Below are 16,009 nucleotides of genomic sequence, written 5' to 3'. Positions count from 1 at the left end.
CCCACCATTGAGAAAATCGACATAGGATGCTGTCATTGGAGAGCAGCAGCAATCATCAAGGAGCCATACCACCCAGAATATGCTCTACTCTCACTATAGCCATCAGGAAAGAGGTAAAAGTGCCAGAAGACTCATCCCACCAGGTTCAGAAACTGTTCCTTCACATCAGACTTTTTAACAACAAACTCAATCAGAGACTCAGTTAAGAACTCATACTTAGCACATTATTCATTACTGAAATTCAGTTTCTGTATTATACAGTCTGTTTCTATTTCTTTCTTTCATTTATAGTCTTTTGTGCACTACTGATAAGTAGAATTCAATTTAATATTCAAGGAAAAGTTGGATATGGACGGGAGAGATGTGAAGGGTTAGGGGCCGAATGCAGATCAGTGGGAGTAGGTGGGAGAAGATGTTCGGTGCGGAGTAGTAAGGCTGAACTGGCCTGTTTCTGCACTGTAAATGGTTATATAGAAATTCTCCCTGGTCTGCAGAAAAAAAGAATCTCAGGGTTGTATGTGATATGATGTATGTAACTCTGACAATAAATGTGATCTTTAAATTTTGAATCACTTGGAAGAACTGGGATTTTTCAGATAGAAGCAGAAAATACAAGAAGATAATCAAGTATCTCCTGTGGAGACACATAATTACCATTTCAGCTCAATGACCTTTCATCAGCAGAGATGCAGATTGACCTGCTGGACATTTTTAGCCTTTGTTTTATGTTGAATTGCCAGCATTTAAGATCTTGAGGGTTCAACAGCATGGGTGTGAAGAGGATGTTTCCTCTTGTGTGAGAATCTACACAAGGGAACAACATTCAAGAAGAAGTTGCTTCTTTAAGACATCTTTTGACATTTCCTTCAAGGCATTCTTCGTTCTCCGAGAGTCATTAGTCTTCCAAATTTTGTTCCTCAAAGTGCGATGCAAGCAGAGGCTTTGAATGTTTTTTCAAAGTAGAAGTTGAGAGCTGCATGTTAAAGAAGGAAATGACAGGTCACACTGGGAGGTTGGAACATGAAGTAAAGTTTCTAGTCAAGTCAGCCAAAGTCTTCTCCTTCTCCCAGTTCATATGTTCAAATGTTTAGATAAAACCCAACTATTTTTCCAAACATTTCTTGCTCCCCATGTATCAAGAACTCTGGCATATCTTCTCCTGCATTGGAAGCAAATCAAATAAAGATGGAGAGACCAACACCAATGTCAATTGGTCTATGGGTCTGTACTCCTCCCCCTACCCACACTCTCCTTTTCCCCAGCCTTTTAATTCAGGCATCTGCCTGCTTTTCACTCATACAGCGAAGAAGGAGTTAACCCCGAATTGTCAGTTATATATCTTTACCTCCGATGAACACTGCAAGACCTGTTGAGTTCCCCCAGGACTTCAATGTTTCTTACCAGAAAAGGACAAACAAGCCAAACCTTCCAGTTCACCTCCCACCAACTTTTAAATCAGGTTTCTACTCTCATTCATCATCATCCTGATCAAGGGGGTTTTGGCCCAAGATGTCAACTGTCTATTCCCTTCTATGGTCACTGCCTGATCTGCTGAGCTCCTCCAGCATTGCTTGTGTTTCTCCATGAAAAGGGCAGATTATCTCCTAAAGAAAATTTGGACTGACTTAACTCTGGAATGTCGAACAATGGGCGGTCCTGTCATCGGAACTAGAAGCCAGCAGATTCAAGCCTAATGCTGGAAGCCTCAATGCACAAACGAGGTGAATGTTTTATTGCAGCACTGAAGCTATTCAGGATTACCAGCAGTGCTGGATTTCTAAGGCTAAGACATGAAACCAAAGGATAAGGTTTCATTTTCTCCACACCAGTGGCAGCAAATTGAAGAAAGTGGGCCTTTACTGGCATTTACCTTCAAACCGCATGCCAAAGCACACTGAGTTAAACAGGAAAGTCTGCAGATGCTGGGTTGGAGGGCACTTCACAAATGTGCTGGAGAAACTCAACGGGTCACCCATAGGAAGTAAAGGGTAGCCAATGTTCGGGCCTGGACACTGTCAGGTATTAGAAAGAAAACAGGTTGAAGCCTGAATAAAAAGATGGGGGGAGGAGGAGGAGAGGATAGGAGAGAGGAGCACAGGCTAACAGGTAAAGGGTGGATACAGATGGGAGGAGAAAGAAGGTGAGGAGTAATGAAGGAGAGGGCAGAGGAATAAGAAGGCTAGCTCTCTGATAGGAGGTGGAAGGGAAGTGGGTGGTGAGTTGGAAAGAGAAAAAAAGAGATTGGGAGAACAGGGGAAGTGGTTAATGGAAGGGGGGGAGGGGTCGATAAAATGGTTAACTGAAAGAACCTCAAGTTCAGACAGACGCTGTCTTCCCATCTCACCAATGTAGCAGAGACCACTGATTGAACGAGCATCGATTGACATTATTAGTATGTTTTTTGTATTCGTTTTTAGGAAGGAATGTCCAAGGGAATGAGGAACTCATGAGAAAAGAAGAAACCAATTTAGTTTCACCTTATTGTATTACCAGAAAATGCCCAAGCATTTTTCAAAGCATTAGTCCCTATTTGTTGAAAGATTTTTATCAATAATTCAATTTGATAATTGTGGCTAAGCTTTTCCAATGCCAAGGTATATCAAAGGCGTAACAATATATTTTTAGACTAAATTTATCCTTTGTGCTAAAGGGTTCATGATTGGCACCATTTGAATGTTAAAATGTAATTTTATGACACCACCTACATGAGACACGATTCATCTAATTGGAAGTAAAAGTGGTAAAACATTCAACACTGTGTAACTATCATTATCTTTAACATTTCAACATGAATGTCAATGGTTAATGCTCACACTTACTTCGAGTTATGTTTACCTGACAGTTCAGGAAATATCTGTGAATTATATTATTTAAAATTGAAGATTCTTTTATTGACATGCAATAGTGCAGAACATATAGTATTACTCAAAATTTCTACCTGCTATAAGGCAGACAAAGAGTCACCTGTGCCCCTGTGATAGTACAGACCTATCACCAATGTATATAGTGTATATAGTTACAGTATCTAGACTGTGCTTACAGCGATTGGCTGAGAGCTAAGCCACGCCTACTATCTGGGCCTTAAAGGGTTGTGTCCCTAGCCAGGACAGATCATTCTGGACTGGTCGGTCACCTGTGAAGAGCTCCTGTCTTTTGCTAATAAAAGCCTTGGTTTGGATCAACAAGTCTTTGATTCTTTCGACGAGCTCTACAGCCCCTTAGGCTACACGAGAAAGAGAGTGCCTTCACAGTCATTGAGTGTCCATGGATTCGCCTCCAGCGCTCCCACAGCTTCTACAGCCACACAGACTCCTGTTCAATCTATTGGCAACACAAGCTCCAGATCCACACCTCCAACATAATCAGGAAGCACGTGAGGCACTTCAGGAGCCCTTGTTGCCATCAGCACCTTCTCGAATCCTGGCTCTAATACCTGGTTCCCATGACAGTCTCTACCTGACCGCTAGTCACCCACAGCCTGTATGGGTCACATAACTGCTGAGCCCCTCGCTGATCCACTGTCATGGTCACCACCCCTGTAGGGACGTTTCCCATGCATCTCCTTTACAAGAGAGTTTTTTTTTCTTCTCATTTCTGGTGCCCTGTGCCAATCTGCTGATCCTCTCAATTCTGCAAACCCTGGTGAGTAATATTGAATACAAATCTTTTGGAGTAAAAAATCCTCATATTGGTACTTTTAATCTTAATTAATTTCCTGAAGATGGCAATGAAAAGAGATTGTGACCAGGTTGCCTGCTTGAGGCAGCACTTCATAAAGATGCCTTCTCGGAATGGGAAGAAGGTGCTTGTAATGGATGGAACCTATTCTCCACCCCCCCCCCCCATCCCCCCCACTTTAATCCTGACTATCCTTTCTCAGACATTAAGCAGGGTTTGACCAGAAACATCACTCTCCATTACCCTCCACAGATGCTGCCAGACCCGTTGAGTTTCTCCAGTCACATTCAATCTGTTACCAAACCTCTTGGTACAATGTGTACTCACCAATGATTATTTGTCCTTTCTGGTCATCCAGGGAGCCCAAACTTTCAACAACAATTACTTTTCATTCCTGATCTAGTTTACCATCCTTCTCATTTAATCAAAATTAAATCCCTTTAAATCTTGCAAGAAATTATTTCTGTCCACTCCATCATTCTTATCTTTTAATTTGCCCTTCTGACTTTACACTGAATCCAAATTATTCCACAGTCATACCCTGACACATTTCAGCTTTTAGATCACACAATTACTTCACACTCCAGCCTCTGCTGTTGGAAGCACTTCCTTCTGTGTTCGCGTAGCTGAATAATGAATATTTCAAGCTGCTTTGCTTCTCCATTAGTGCAGACAGTTGGTAGAGCCACTTCTTCGCAGATTCGGTGATCTGGGAGCTGCCTGTGTGGAGTTTGCACATTCTCCCTGTGACCGCGTGGGTCTCTCCGTGTCTTGGTTTCCTCCATCATCCAGTGGCCATGAAGGTTGGAGGGTTAATCGACCATGTTCATTTGCCCATGGTGGTGGAATTGACGCAAATGTGAGGAGAATAGGTCAGAGAGAAAACTTGCGGTTGCCATGTGAGCTGACATGAACTGGATGTTCTGAGTGGCATACTTCAATATCACACAAGGTATAAAATATGGAAATTCCTTTGAAATAAGCATTCCTAGCACCCATGAATGATTATGTCTACTGCCTCCTGCACAGAAGAATCAGAGCCCTCCTGTACAAAGGGTGGCTATTTGGCCATCGTGTCTTTGGATGAAACCCATATCCACTGTCCTGTTGGTTATTGTTTCAAGTGTACATCCAGCTAGTTTTCAAATGTGGCAACATTTTCGACCTCCAGTAATGTTTTAGGTTGTGAGTTCTGGATTCAATATTTGTTGAGTGTTTTCTTTTTCCTCATTTTACTTTGTGCTCCCACCAATTGGCCACAATCTTTGGTTTTTTTGGTGATTCACCTCTCTGGAAAGGGAAGCTTCTCATGATTTTCTACATCTCTGTCAAACCTGCCCTCTTCCCTTTGTCCTAAATGCAAGAACATAAGAAAATTGGAGTGAAAGTTGGCCATTTGGCCTCTCTAGTCTTACCCACCATTTAATATGAATATGGACTCAACTCCTCCTCTGTGCCAGATCTCCACAGCGCTCATCTTATTTATTTATATTTTTTATTTAGAGATACAGCACATTAACTGGTGCTTCAGGCCCACCTGCCTGCCTGACCAAACCTTGAATGCCTTTAGAACGTGGGAGAAAACCAGATCACCTGGAGGAAACCCACACAAGTCACAAGGAGAATATACAAACTCCTTACAGACACCAATGGATTCAAACCAGAGTTACAGGTGCTGTAATAGCATTACTCTAATCATTGCATTTACTCATGCAAACAGTTACTCAACGTTCAAACACTTATTTGCCTCTAGTTTAAACATTACTAATGATCTGGCCTCCAGAGCCCTCTGGGGCAGAGAATTCCAGAGATTCACCTCCAAGAAGAAATTTCTCTGTACCTTGACTGCAAATGGCCAGGTCCCGATCTTGAAACAGTGTACTTGTTTGAGACATTTCCACTCAAGAAAATGTCTTAATATCTACCCTGTCAATCCCTCTTAGTAGTTTATGTAATTCAAAAAGATCACCCCTCTAAGTTCTAACTTTTGGACATAAAATTTTCTATCCATGGATGCCATCTGACCTGCTGAGTTCCTCCAGCAATTCTTTATCTAATCCAGACTGAACCTGTTTAGCCTTTCATTCCCCCCGCCCCCACCCCGAATAATTGGATGCATTGAATTGAATTGTTTATTGCCAATATATCAAGTTATAGTGAAAAGGCTTGTTTTGTGTGAGATCCAAGAAAGTCAACCCATACTTAAGCATGCCAATAATGAAACCAATGACTATGGGTGCAGTGCTGCAGCTGTGCCAAATGATTTGGGGGTTCAGGACCATAGGTCATTAAAAGTGGCCACTCGTGGATAGTCTGTTGGAAAAGTTGCATGGTATGCTTTGTTTCACTGGGCAGATTTTGAGTACAGTAGTAAGGAAGTCTTGCTAAAGTTTAATAAACTTTGCTTTTATCAAACTTAGAGGATGGTATGCAATTTTGGTTGCCCGATTACAGGAAGAATGTGAAGGTTACATCTACAGTTGAAATCTACAAATCTGGAGGTCAGAAATCCAATCCACCTGAGAATCCAGACTTTTTGAAACTCTCAAACTTTTTAAATTTAGTGGGCTCATGTCCCATGCATACATGCGTAAGTGCCACAGATGCACAGCGACAGCAATCGACCACTCTTGTTGATTTTATTTTTCTTTAAAACTTCTTATTTTGATAAATGAGACCTGCTGTATTTGCTAATGAATAAACTATCAAAATTTTCCTGTACATTCCTTCTTTATTCCTCCTTAAATTTTAATTTTAAAAGTTCTGCCCTAGAATCTGGAAAATCCAAAAATAACTGAACAGTCCAAATTTTAGGAGTTCAACTTTACATGGAATGGTGCCATTGGAGAGCAACAGAAATCATCAAGGATCCACACCACTTCAGACATGTTCTAACTGTTGTTATCAGGAAAGAGGTATAGGTGCCAGAAGAATTGTAGCACCTGGTTCAGGAACAGTTGCTACCCCTCCACCATCAGACTCCCAAGCAACAATCTCAATCAGTGACTGATTTAAGAAGTTTTACTTTGTATGTTGTTTACTTACTGAATATTTATTTTCTGTATTTGCTCAATTAGTTTGTTTACATTTCTTTCTCTTGTTTAAGTCTATCTTTCTTTTGTTCGCATTTATCTTGTCATACTTTTATAATGGGTGTCACGTAAGTAGCTGTGTGGCTTCAGCAAGTAAGAATGTGGGTGCATCTAGAAAAAAAAATTCATTCCTCTGCCTATTTTATGTATTGACAAACTTTGATAGTTTACTTTCTGACTGCTAATTCAGCCAAAGAAAACAATTTCAGCCTGAAAGTCTTTAACTATAATGATAATTTTACAGCTCTGGTGACACCATTGTTAGTCTTCTGTAGTCTAACCTGTGCTCTAATTGTGGCTAAACTAGTGTCTTGGGCAGTTCTGGCATGACCTTCTTGTTTTTGCCCTCTGGGCCTGAGTTAATAAAGGAGAGTATCTTGTTTGCTCCCTCAACTCAGTAACTGTCACCCATCTTCTCAGTTGTTGCACTCATCAATATTATTCCAAGCATTTTATCGAGAATTTATTGGATACAGCAATGTGTCTTTTATTACACAAAAATAGCACAGGATCACTTCTTTTTCCTCAAATGTTAACGTAGGGGAATCTAAAACTGGAGGGCATAGATTCAAGCTATGACTCTGACCTTATGCATTTCAGTTGGGGCAAAAGAAAAGTGACATTTCAACTGTACAGACCAACCATTTGGGTTTGGGTAGTATGGGGAGATTCAGGAGCCTGATAGCTGCAGGGGGTGGGGGGGTGGGGGGTGGAAATAAGCTGTTAATGAACCTAAAGGGAAAGATTTAGAAGGAGGGTTGTTGCATGGAATGAGGTGCTGGAGAAAGTGGTAGCAGTATGTACAATTGTAACGATGAAAACAAATCATTGAGATAGGCACGTGGATAAGAATGGTTCAAAGAAACATGGGATGAATGCAGGGAAATGGACTAGCTTGGGTAGACAACTCGGTCATCAAGTTTCTGTATTGTATGACACGATATGACATTGACACAGCAGGAAACGTCTTCACAGTTGGATTCTCCAAGATTGTTACCAGAGACTGCAAAGCATATGAACCTTATGGATCTCATCCAAAATCACTCAAATTACAATTATATCTGGTGCAATACATTGAGATCTAATTATTTGTTTAAATTCATCAGAAGTATGCTTATGGCTCTTTCTCTTTCATTTCCACAACTTTGGTCAGCTCTGTTTATTTGAACAGATTAATTTAACTCTATGGACTAAACTGTTTCAAAATGCCATCTGCTTTCTAAAAGTAGAACAAATTAGAAAATATTTTAAATTGTTTCCACAGAATTTAATTTCAAAACATCTCCTCTTGATTTTTAGCATTATATGTCTGTGCTTTTAATTATTATTCTTAGAGTCGAAAGGTGTTTTTCTTCCTCTAGTAACAAAAGTCTTTGAGAAACAATAATTTATAAATCCTTCGTAAAATACAAAAGTCTGCAGACACCGTGATTGAAGTTAAAACACAATGCTGGAGAAACACAGCAGGTCAGACAGTGTACTTTATAAAGCAAAGATAAAGAGATGTCATGAAAATTTCAGGCTTGAGCCTTCATCAAGATATGAGCAAAATGTAGGCAAGTGCCTGAAAAAAGTGGTGGGTGGTGGTGGAGGAGCACAGTCCCACAGGCAGGAGGTAATAGGCGGATGAGGGAAGGAGGGCACACCAGCAAACAAGAGGAAAGGAATGGTTATGTGAATGGAGAGGGAAGGGAGTGGAGAGCAGGAGGAAAGAAAACAGAGTGAAGGGGGGGAAAATGACAGGGATCTCCCAGTAGCCATCCATTTCAATTCTGCGCCCTACTCCTGCGATGACATGTCCATCCATGGCTTCATGTACTATCAAATCAGGACAACCAGGGCAGTAAATTGGATGAGCAACACCTAATTAACCGACTGGGCACTCTCCCAATGTACGTCATTAACATCGACCTCTCTGGTTTCTGCCTACTTACTCCCTGTTCTCCCGCTTTTCCCTCTCCCCTTGTCTTTTTTCCTCCAGCTTTCGAACACCTTCCCTTTCCCTTCACAGAGCTTTCCCCCCCCCACCACCCCTGTTTGCTGATGCACCCTCCCTCCCTTATCCACTTATTACCTCCTGCCTGTGGGACTGTGCTCCTCCTCCTAGCCCCACCAAGTTGTTGAGCGCCTGCCTACATTTTGCTTATACCTTGATGAAGGGCTCAAGCCTGAATCGTTGGTTATGTATCTTTATCTTTGCTACATAAAGTACACAGTTTGACCTGCTTAGTTTCTCTAGTGTTGCATTTTTTCCTTTATAAATCTTTCAGTGGGTCTGCCATTTTAGCATGAAATACCTTACACCTTGCCCTTTTAGTTTATTTGCTTCTGAAAATATCAAGAACAAATTTATAGTCCAAACCTGCCAGATGCCGAGTTCATCCAATCCAGATATGTGCTTTCCAAGCTGTATTTATTTGATCCAGATGTATCCTTCCTCTTGAGGATTACTTTCACGTCAGTCAATAATAAAAGCTTCATTCTTCCTTGTTCTGAGGCTGTCCCAAAACATCAACAGGGAAAAATCTTTCCAGCAAAAACAGCGTACTTCATTAATGCTATTCACTCATTTTTATCTGTACTTTATCATTGCTTTTGAGCCAATGAGAAATATGAATGTTTCCTGTAGGTTGCCTGAATCTTTCATTGAGGGATGAGCCCAGTAGGATGGATTTAAATCGGATCTTTGATTAATTACCAGGCAGTTCACTGCTGTGATGCTCCGAGTCAATGAGTTCCAGCTTCAAAAACACTCCAGAAATGCAGAATTCTTGAGTATAAATTTCCAATACATTGGTTAAACTCTGATAATATGACACAATTGGGATTTAGGTGGTGCCACATCATCTGACTTTCCAGACAATTGGAGCTTTCTGCCTCTCCCCCACCTCAACACTTTTATTCGGCTCACATTTCTTTTTAGATATTTCACATCATTATAATACATTTTTTTTGTGGGGAACAGAAGCTTGGTCAGTTTCAGGAACATGCGAGAAACAGGAAGGGATCATTGGAGTCAAGGGCTGGTAGAGTCAGAAAGGAGCAGAGACCAGGGCCCCAGTAAATTGCAAAGAATTCAGATCCCGAGTGTGTGCTGGCAGGCAGAAGAAACGTCACCTGGTGAGCCAGACACCAAACTATTAGGAATTCCATCAGATAACACGTGGAGTTTTACTGCACTGAATGTGTGCCACATGTTCACAGATACTTCTAAATTTCTAAATGTGGAAATAAAAAAGAAAATCATAGCATCATCTCAAAGAAGAACAGTAAGTTTTCACACGTGCTTGAGCTCCTTGCTACAAATATATATTTTCTGGTCGTTGAGAAGTAGATCTTGGAGTGAAAATGGTCATTCCAAAAATTCACCACTTACAATGTGACATGAGATGGAGCAAAATAAATGTGAGCCTTTATTTTTCTTTTGTTATCAATAAAGCTTAAAGCAAGATCTTTGCAGAGCTGTTATTAGTGTTTTTGGGGACAGGGAAAATATTAGGCATCACAGTTAATGTAGTGGTTCATGCAAATTCATTACAGCGCCAGTGACCTAGATTCATATTGAGCGTTGTCTGTAAGGAGTTTGTATGTTCTCACCGAGTCTGCATGGGTTTCCTCCCACTCTTCAAACATACAGGGGTTGTAGGTTAAATGGGTGTAATTGGGCGATATGTGTCTCAATGGCCAGGGTTGTAAATAAAATTTAAAAATGTCGAAAGGATTATCCCTCAGTAGCTGGTGTTTCTTGGTGGTTTAATCATTTGTCTCCCTGAACTGAACTGCTCCACCCCCACACTACCACCATTACATAGTCAACTGTCAATTTCCCAAACACCGTGGAAATCACCAAATCCAGCTGGAAAACACTGGACTATTTGACAAAGTTCTTTTTTTTCCCCCTATCTCCAATATCTTTCAGTCAATAAAGAGAATAATTCAAAGAAATACATGATCAACATGGCATCAAACAGCCTAAATATCCCCAGCACACAAGAGCGGTAGTATCATCCACAAAATGCACTGCGTTGCTTGCCTAGAGTACACACGTTATATGTGTGAATCCTTAAAGAATTGTACCATGTGACCACGCACCTTCAATGCACAAAAAGACAAAGGAGATGATCATTGATTTCAGGAGATTAGGCAGAGACAGCACCCCCGTCCACATGAGGGACAGCACCCCCGTCCACATGAGGGACAGCACCCCCGTCCACATGAGGGACAGCACCCCCGTCCACATGAGGGACAGCACCCCCGTCCACATGAGGGACAGCACCCCCGTCCACATGAGGGACAGCACCCCCGTCCACATGAGGGACAGCACCCCCGTCCACATGAGGGACAGCACCCCCGTCCACATGAGGGACAGCACCCCCGTCCACATGAGGGACAGCACCCCCGTCCACATGAGGGACAGCACCCCCGTCCACATGAGGGACAGCACAGTTCGCGTAGTGGTTAGTGCCACGTTGCTTCAGTGTCAGTGATCAGGTCCGGGGTTTGAATCCCACGCTGTCTGTAAGGAGTTTGTACATTTTCCCCATGTCTGCGCGGGTTTTCCATGGAGGCTCTGGTTTCCTCCCACCCTTCAAAGTGTACTGGATTGTAGGTCAATCGGATGTAATTGGGCGGCACAGACTCGTGGGTCGAAAGGACACGTTACCATGCTGTATGTCTAAATTTTTTGTAAGAATATATAATGGTGCTGAAGTCATAAGGCTAGAGAGCTTCAAGTTGTGAGGAATAAGTAGCTCTAATGACCTGACCTGGGACAAGCACATTGACAAGATATGAACCTTCAAATATCCAATAATAAATAAATTACCTTCAAATGTTTCCTGTTGACCTTTGTCATCATAATCCTATGCAAAGAGCTTCTTGCAGAGCTCAAAACCAGCAAGTCCAATGTATGCTGATCCTTGGCAAGGATTAGTAGACCTTGATGGCTCTCTTACTAGAGAATAGCTGTGAGAAACACAGACATGGAGATGAAGGAGAGCGCAAGGGAGATAGAAACTCATGCAGCATGCAGGTTATTGGAAGGATCTAACTGATCATGAAGCTTAGTAACACCAGAGCAGGACAGAACTGAGTACTGCTGAGGACCTGATTTAATTTTTTTTAAAATTTCCCTTCTACAGTGAACTAACTTTGGAAGTGATTAGCCCCTCTTCCACCAGCATCCCAGTGATTTGGCTGTGCAGGGATAATTGGCTTCCTGGGTTAGGAAGCCGTTTGTGCCTTTTCCACTGGGCCACCCTTAACTGGGGCACTAATTGCTTTTCTATTAAACATAATACATCCCCGGGGATCAGAGTGTTCTACCTTTAACTCGAAATGGGTGACTTCCTACTGTCCCTTTTCCACTAGTTTTATCAGTACGCCAGTGTCAGTCAATGTTGGGGATATGAGTAGGGGTAGAGGAGGTTAATTTCCAGTGTAAAATGACATGACAGTATTTGGACAGTGTTCCTTTTCCACTGGACCCTGTGCCAGTAAATTGCCAGTGAATTCCTGGGACAGGGTGCCAGTGGAGAAGGAGCTTCTGACTGTCACTTTTACTCAATTTCACACCTAACTTGTAATTTGATTTCTGTTTTTTTTTTCTGTTTTAGAGGAAAACACCCCAACACGCATATAGTTAAAATAGCTGGATTTTACCCTAAAAATATTTTGAGGAATTTTGTAATTAATATGGTTCTTGGATGATGGCGTAAAATGAACATTAAAAAATTATGTCGCATTTGGATTCCTTAATCATAAATATTCAACAAGCTGTATAGTAATCAACCAATTTCATACTATGCATTGTAGTCTGTTTCCCAAAGTTGAAATTAGCCCACTCAAGAGGAGAAGACTTTCAAGCATTTCTCCAGCTTTGCAATTCCAAGTTACACCTGGCCGCACTGACTTAAATACTTAATGTCCTCCAGATGGAAAATACAACTCAATTCTAAACTTCTTTAAGAGCAAATGTTAAATTATCAGATATAAAATTCTGATTAGACATGATAAATCCACTGCAAACAGGTACTGATTATTATTTTACCCTTGGTGTGAATCAACAATTAATTTTACAGTACAGAAACAGAATCTTTTCCGGGGCACTTTTTGGATTGTAAAATTAAATTAACAGCAGTAGGTTAAGTAATTGCACTGATTTCAAAGACATTCTCCAATTAGAAGGGTCTCTGGATGGCGATGGGGTTTGTGGTGGTGACACTTGACAGGGGGGGTTGAAGTGTCATGAACGGGTGGGAATGATGACGATGCCAGATGGAAGGTGATAAATGAAGTAAAATAAAGATAGTCCATAAAATTACCAGTGTAATTTTTATTTTTAAAGTAAAACACAGTAAAACTTCAAACATAAACTGACTCAAACTAAACATCTGAAAATATACTGCACATGCAGTAAAAGCACATTACAACAATGGCAACATTGTTGTTATGGTAACCATCGTCTGCAGGTTGGAGTCTTTTTAAAGACTTCTTCCAGTGTCATCTGTCTGGGTGGCATATCGGAGGCACTGGATTCTGAGTTTTTTTCTCCACTGGCACCTATAAAGTAAGGGTTCCACCAATTATCGACGTGAGTTGAGCGTGAGTTGAGTCAGGCCATGTTTGGCGCCAAAAGCGAGCTTTGGTGTGCAAATGACATCCATGGAAAAAAATATTCTGTTTTCGGTTTTCAGTATTTCCAACTGCATTGTTTCTACATACTGGATTTGAAAAAAAACCTCATAGTTAATTTAGCTATCAAAGAAGTCACTGCTTCATTAAACATATTGATCAATGGTACCTGGTTGATTGTACAAATAAACACACTTCAACTAATCCACTTCATAGTGAGAAGCAATGGCATTGATCAATCTGATTACTGCGTGAATGAATGCATTTGTTTTGAGATACAGTTTTGAGTAAACCTTTCTTGTTGAAGGACATATTCATTCTCATGGTGTAAATCCTAATTTAACATGATTTGTGAAGCTTGAAAGCCTATAGTTGAAGGACTCTCATTCTGAAAAGTGATTAAAATGAAATTTGATTCCCAGAGAGTACAGGGTTCCTGGTGAGAGAAGGAAGAAAAAGAACTATTTGTTTTAATTTCTATCACTGGGCAGAATTTGTTCATTGCAGTTCAATTCTGTGATGTAATCGAGCTCATTTTGCACACAGCCTCACCCACCAATAATAATATATTTTTTCTCATATGACATAAATTGAGGGATATTGGTCTAAATATTTCAAATGTGATTATTCTTTATTGAAGCTTCAAAATTGAATGCGCCTTTATTCTCGTATTGGTTATATTTATGGTCTGAGCAAAAATATGTCCAAATTATACTCCAGCCTGACTCAGAATCTCGGATGATCTGGAATAGAAGACCGAGAAGATCTCCTTTCTCCAAAAATGTGGCTTCCCCTCCACCATAATCAACTCAGCCCTTACCCGCAGCTCCTCCATTTCCCGCTCATCTGCCGTGGACCCCTCTGCCCCCAGATGCAACAAAAACAGGATTCCCCTTGTCCTTACCTATCACCCTACCATACTCTGCATCCAACACATTATCCTCCGTAATTTCAATCATCTACAACATGGTTGCATCACCAGGCACACCTTCCCCTCTCCTCCCCTCTCCGCCTTCCATAGGAACCGTTTCCTCCATGATGCCAGCATCCACTCATCCCTTTCCACCAACTGCCCCCCTTAGCACCTTCCCCTGCTGCCTCAGGAATTGACATGCCGGCAGCCACACCTCCTCATTCACCACTGTTGGGGGCCCAAAATAGTCCTTCCAAGTGAAGGAACACTTCACTAGTGAATCTGCAGCAGTCATCTACTGCATTCGATGCTCCCACTGTGGCCTTCTCTATATTAGAGAGATTGGACGCAGATTGGGAGATCGCTTTGCTGAACACCTTCACTCCGTCTGCATCAATGACAGGGATCTTCAAGTGGCCAAACATTTCAATTCTGCACCGCACTCTGGCACTGACACATTTGTTGTCCACGCCCTCATGTTCTGTCAAATATCAGTAAATTGGAGGAGCAGCACCTTATATAGTGGGTGGGCATTTTTCAACTGGATGGCATGAACATTGACTTCTCTGATTTCTTCTAGTCTACTCTCTGTTTTTCCTCTCTTCCCTATCGCTCTGTCTTCATATCTCCAGCTCTCTACTCCATTCTCTCATCATACATAGAGAAATCCCCTTTGTCCTCCTTCCCTTATCCAGCTCCCTTATCTCCAGCTCTCCCTTATCTCCAATTCTCCCTTATCTCCAGCTCTCTACCCCATTCTCTCACCATACAGAGCAATCTCCTTTGTCCTCCTTCCCTAATCCACCTGTGGGATTGTGCTCTTCTCTTATTTCTCTCCCCTTACCTTTTTGTTTGGATGTCTGTCTACATTTTTCTCATATCTTGATGAAGAGCTGAACCCTGAAATATTGGTTATGTATCTTTATCTTTATCCACCTCACTGACAAAAGACAAAGGAGGAAAAACCCAACACCCAATCCCAATCAACCAATTTTCCCTTGCAACCGCTGCAACCGTGTCTGCCTGTCCCACATCGGACTTGTCAGCCACAAACGAGCCTGCAGCTGACGTGGACATTACCCCTCCATAAATCTTCGTCCGCGAAGCCAAGCCAAAGAAAAATATAAAGTACACTGTTCAATCTGTTGTTTCTCCAGCACTGTGATTTTACTTCAGTCACTGTGCCTGCAGACTGTCATGTATTACTCCCTTCTTCAAGGTAATGTCTGTTTCCTATAACTTAATAAAGAAGGTCATCTCATAGAAACAACAAAGATATAGAATAAGAGACTGCTCAGACCATGATAATCATGTTGGCTTCTAGTAGGTCTCATCTCCTCACTCATTCCCCTGCAGTGTTCTCATTTAAATGTTAAATTAGACATGCAGCACTGCAATACACCAATTCGGTCTTATGAGCCCATACCACCCATTTTACACCCCATTTACCTCTATCCCGGTGTGTTTTTGAAGGGTGGGAGGAAACAGGAGCCCTGACCCCCCCGCCAGAGAAAACATTCAAATTCCTTACAGATAGCATGGAATTGGAACCCAGGCCCAGTCTCAATCGTTGGCAGTGTAAAAGTGTTGCGCTAACCGGGGTAGCCAGTTTAAATGACTATCCAGTTTCCTGATGGAAGCCCTAGTTTTAACCACATCAACAATCTGTGAATTCAAGATCAAAACTGCTCTC

This window comes from Narcine bancroftii, chromosome 8 (assembly GCF_036971445.1).
Source record: "Narcine bancroftii isolate sNarBan1 chromosome 8, sNarBan1.hap1, whole genome shotgun sequence".
NCBI lineage: Eukaryota > Metazoa > Chordata > Chondrichthyes > Torpediniformes > Narcinidae > Narcine > Narcine bancroftii.
The sequence above is the reverse complement of the archived record's forward strand: the minus strand, read 5'-3'. Positions refer to the sequence as shown.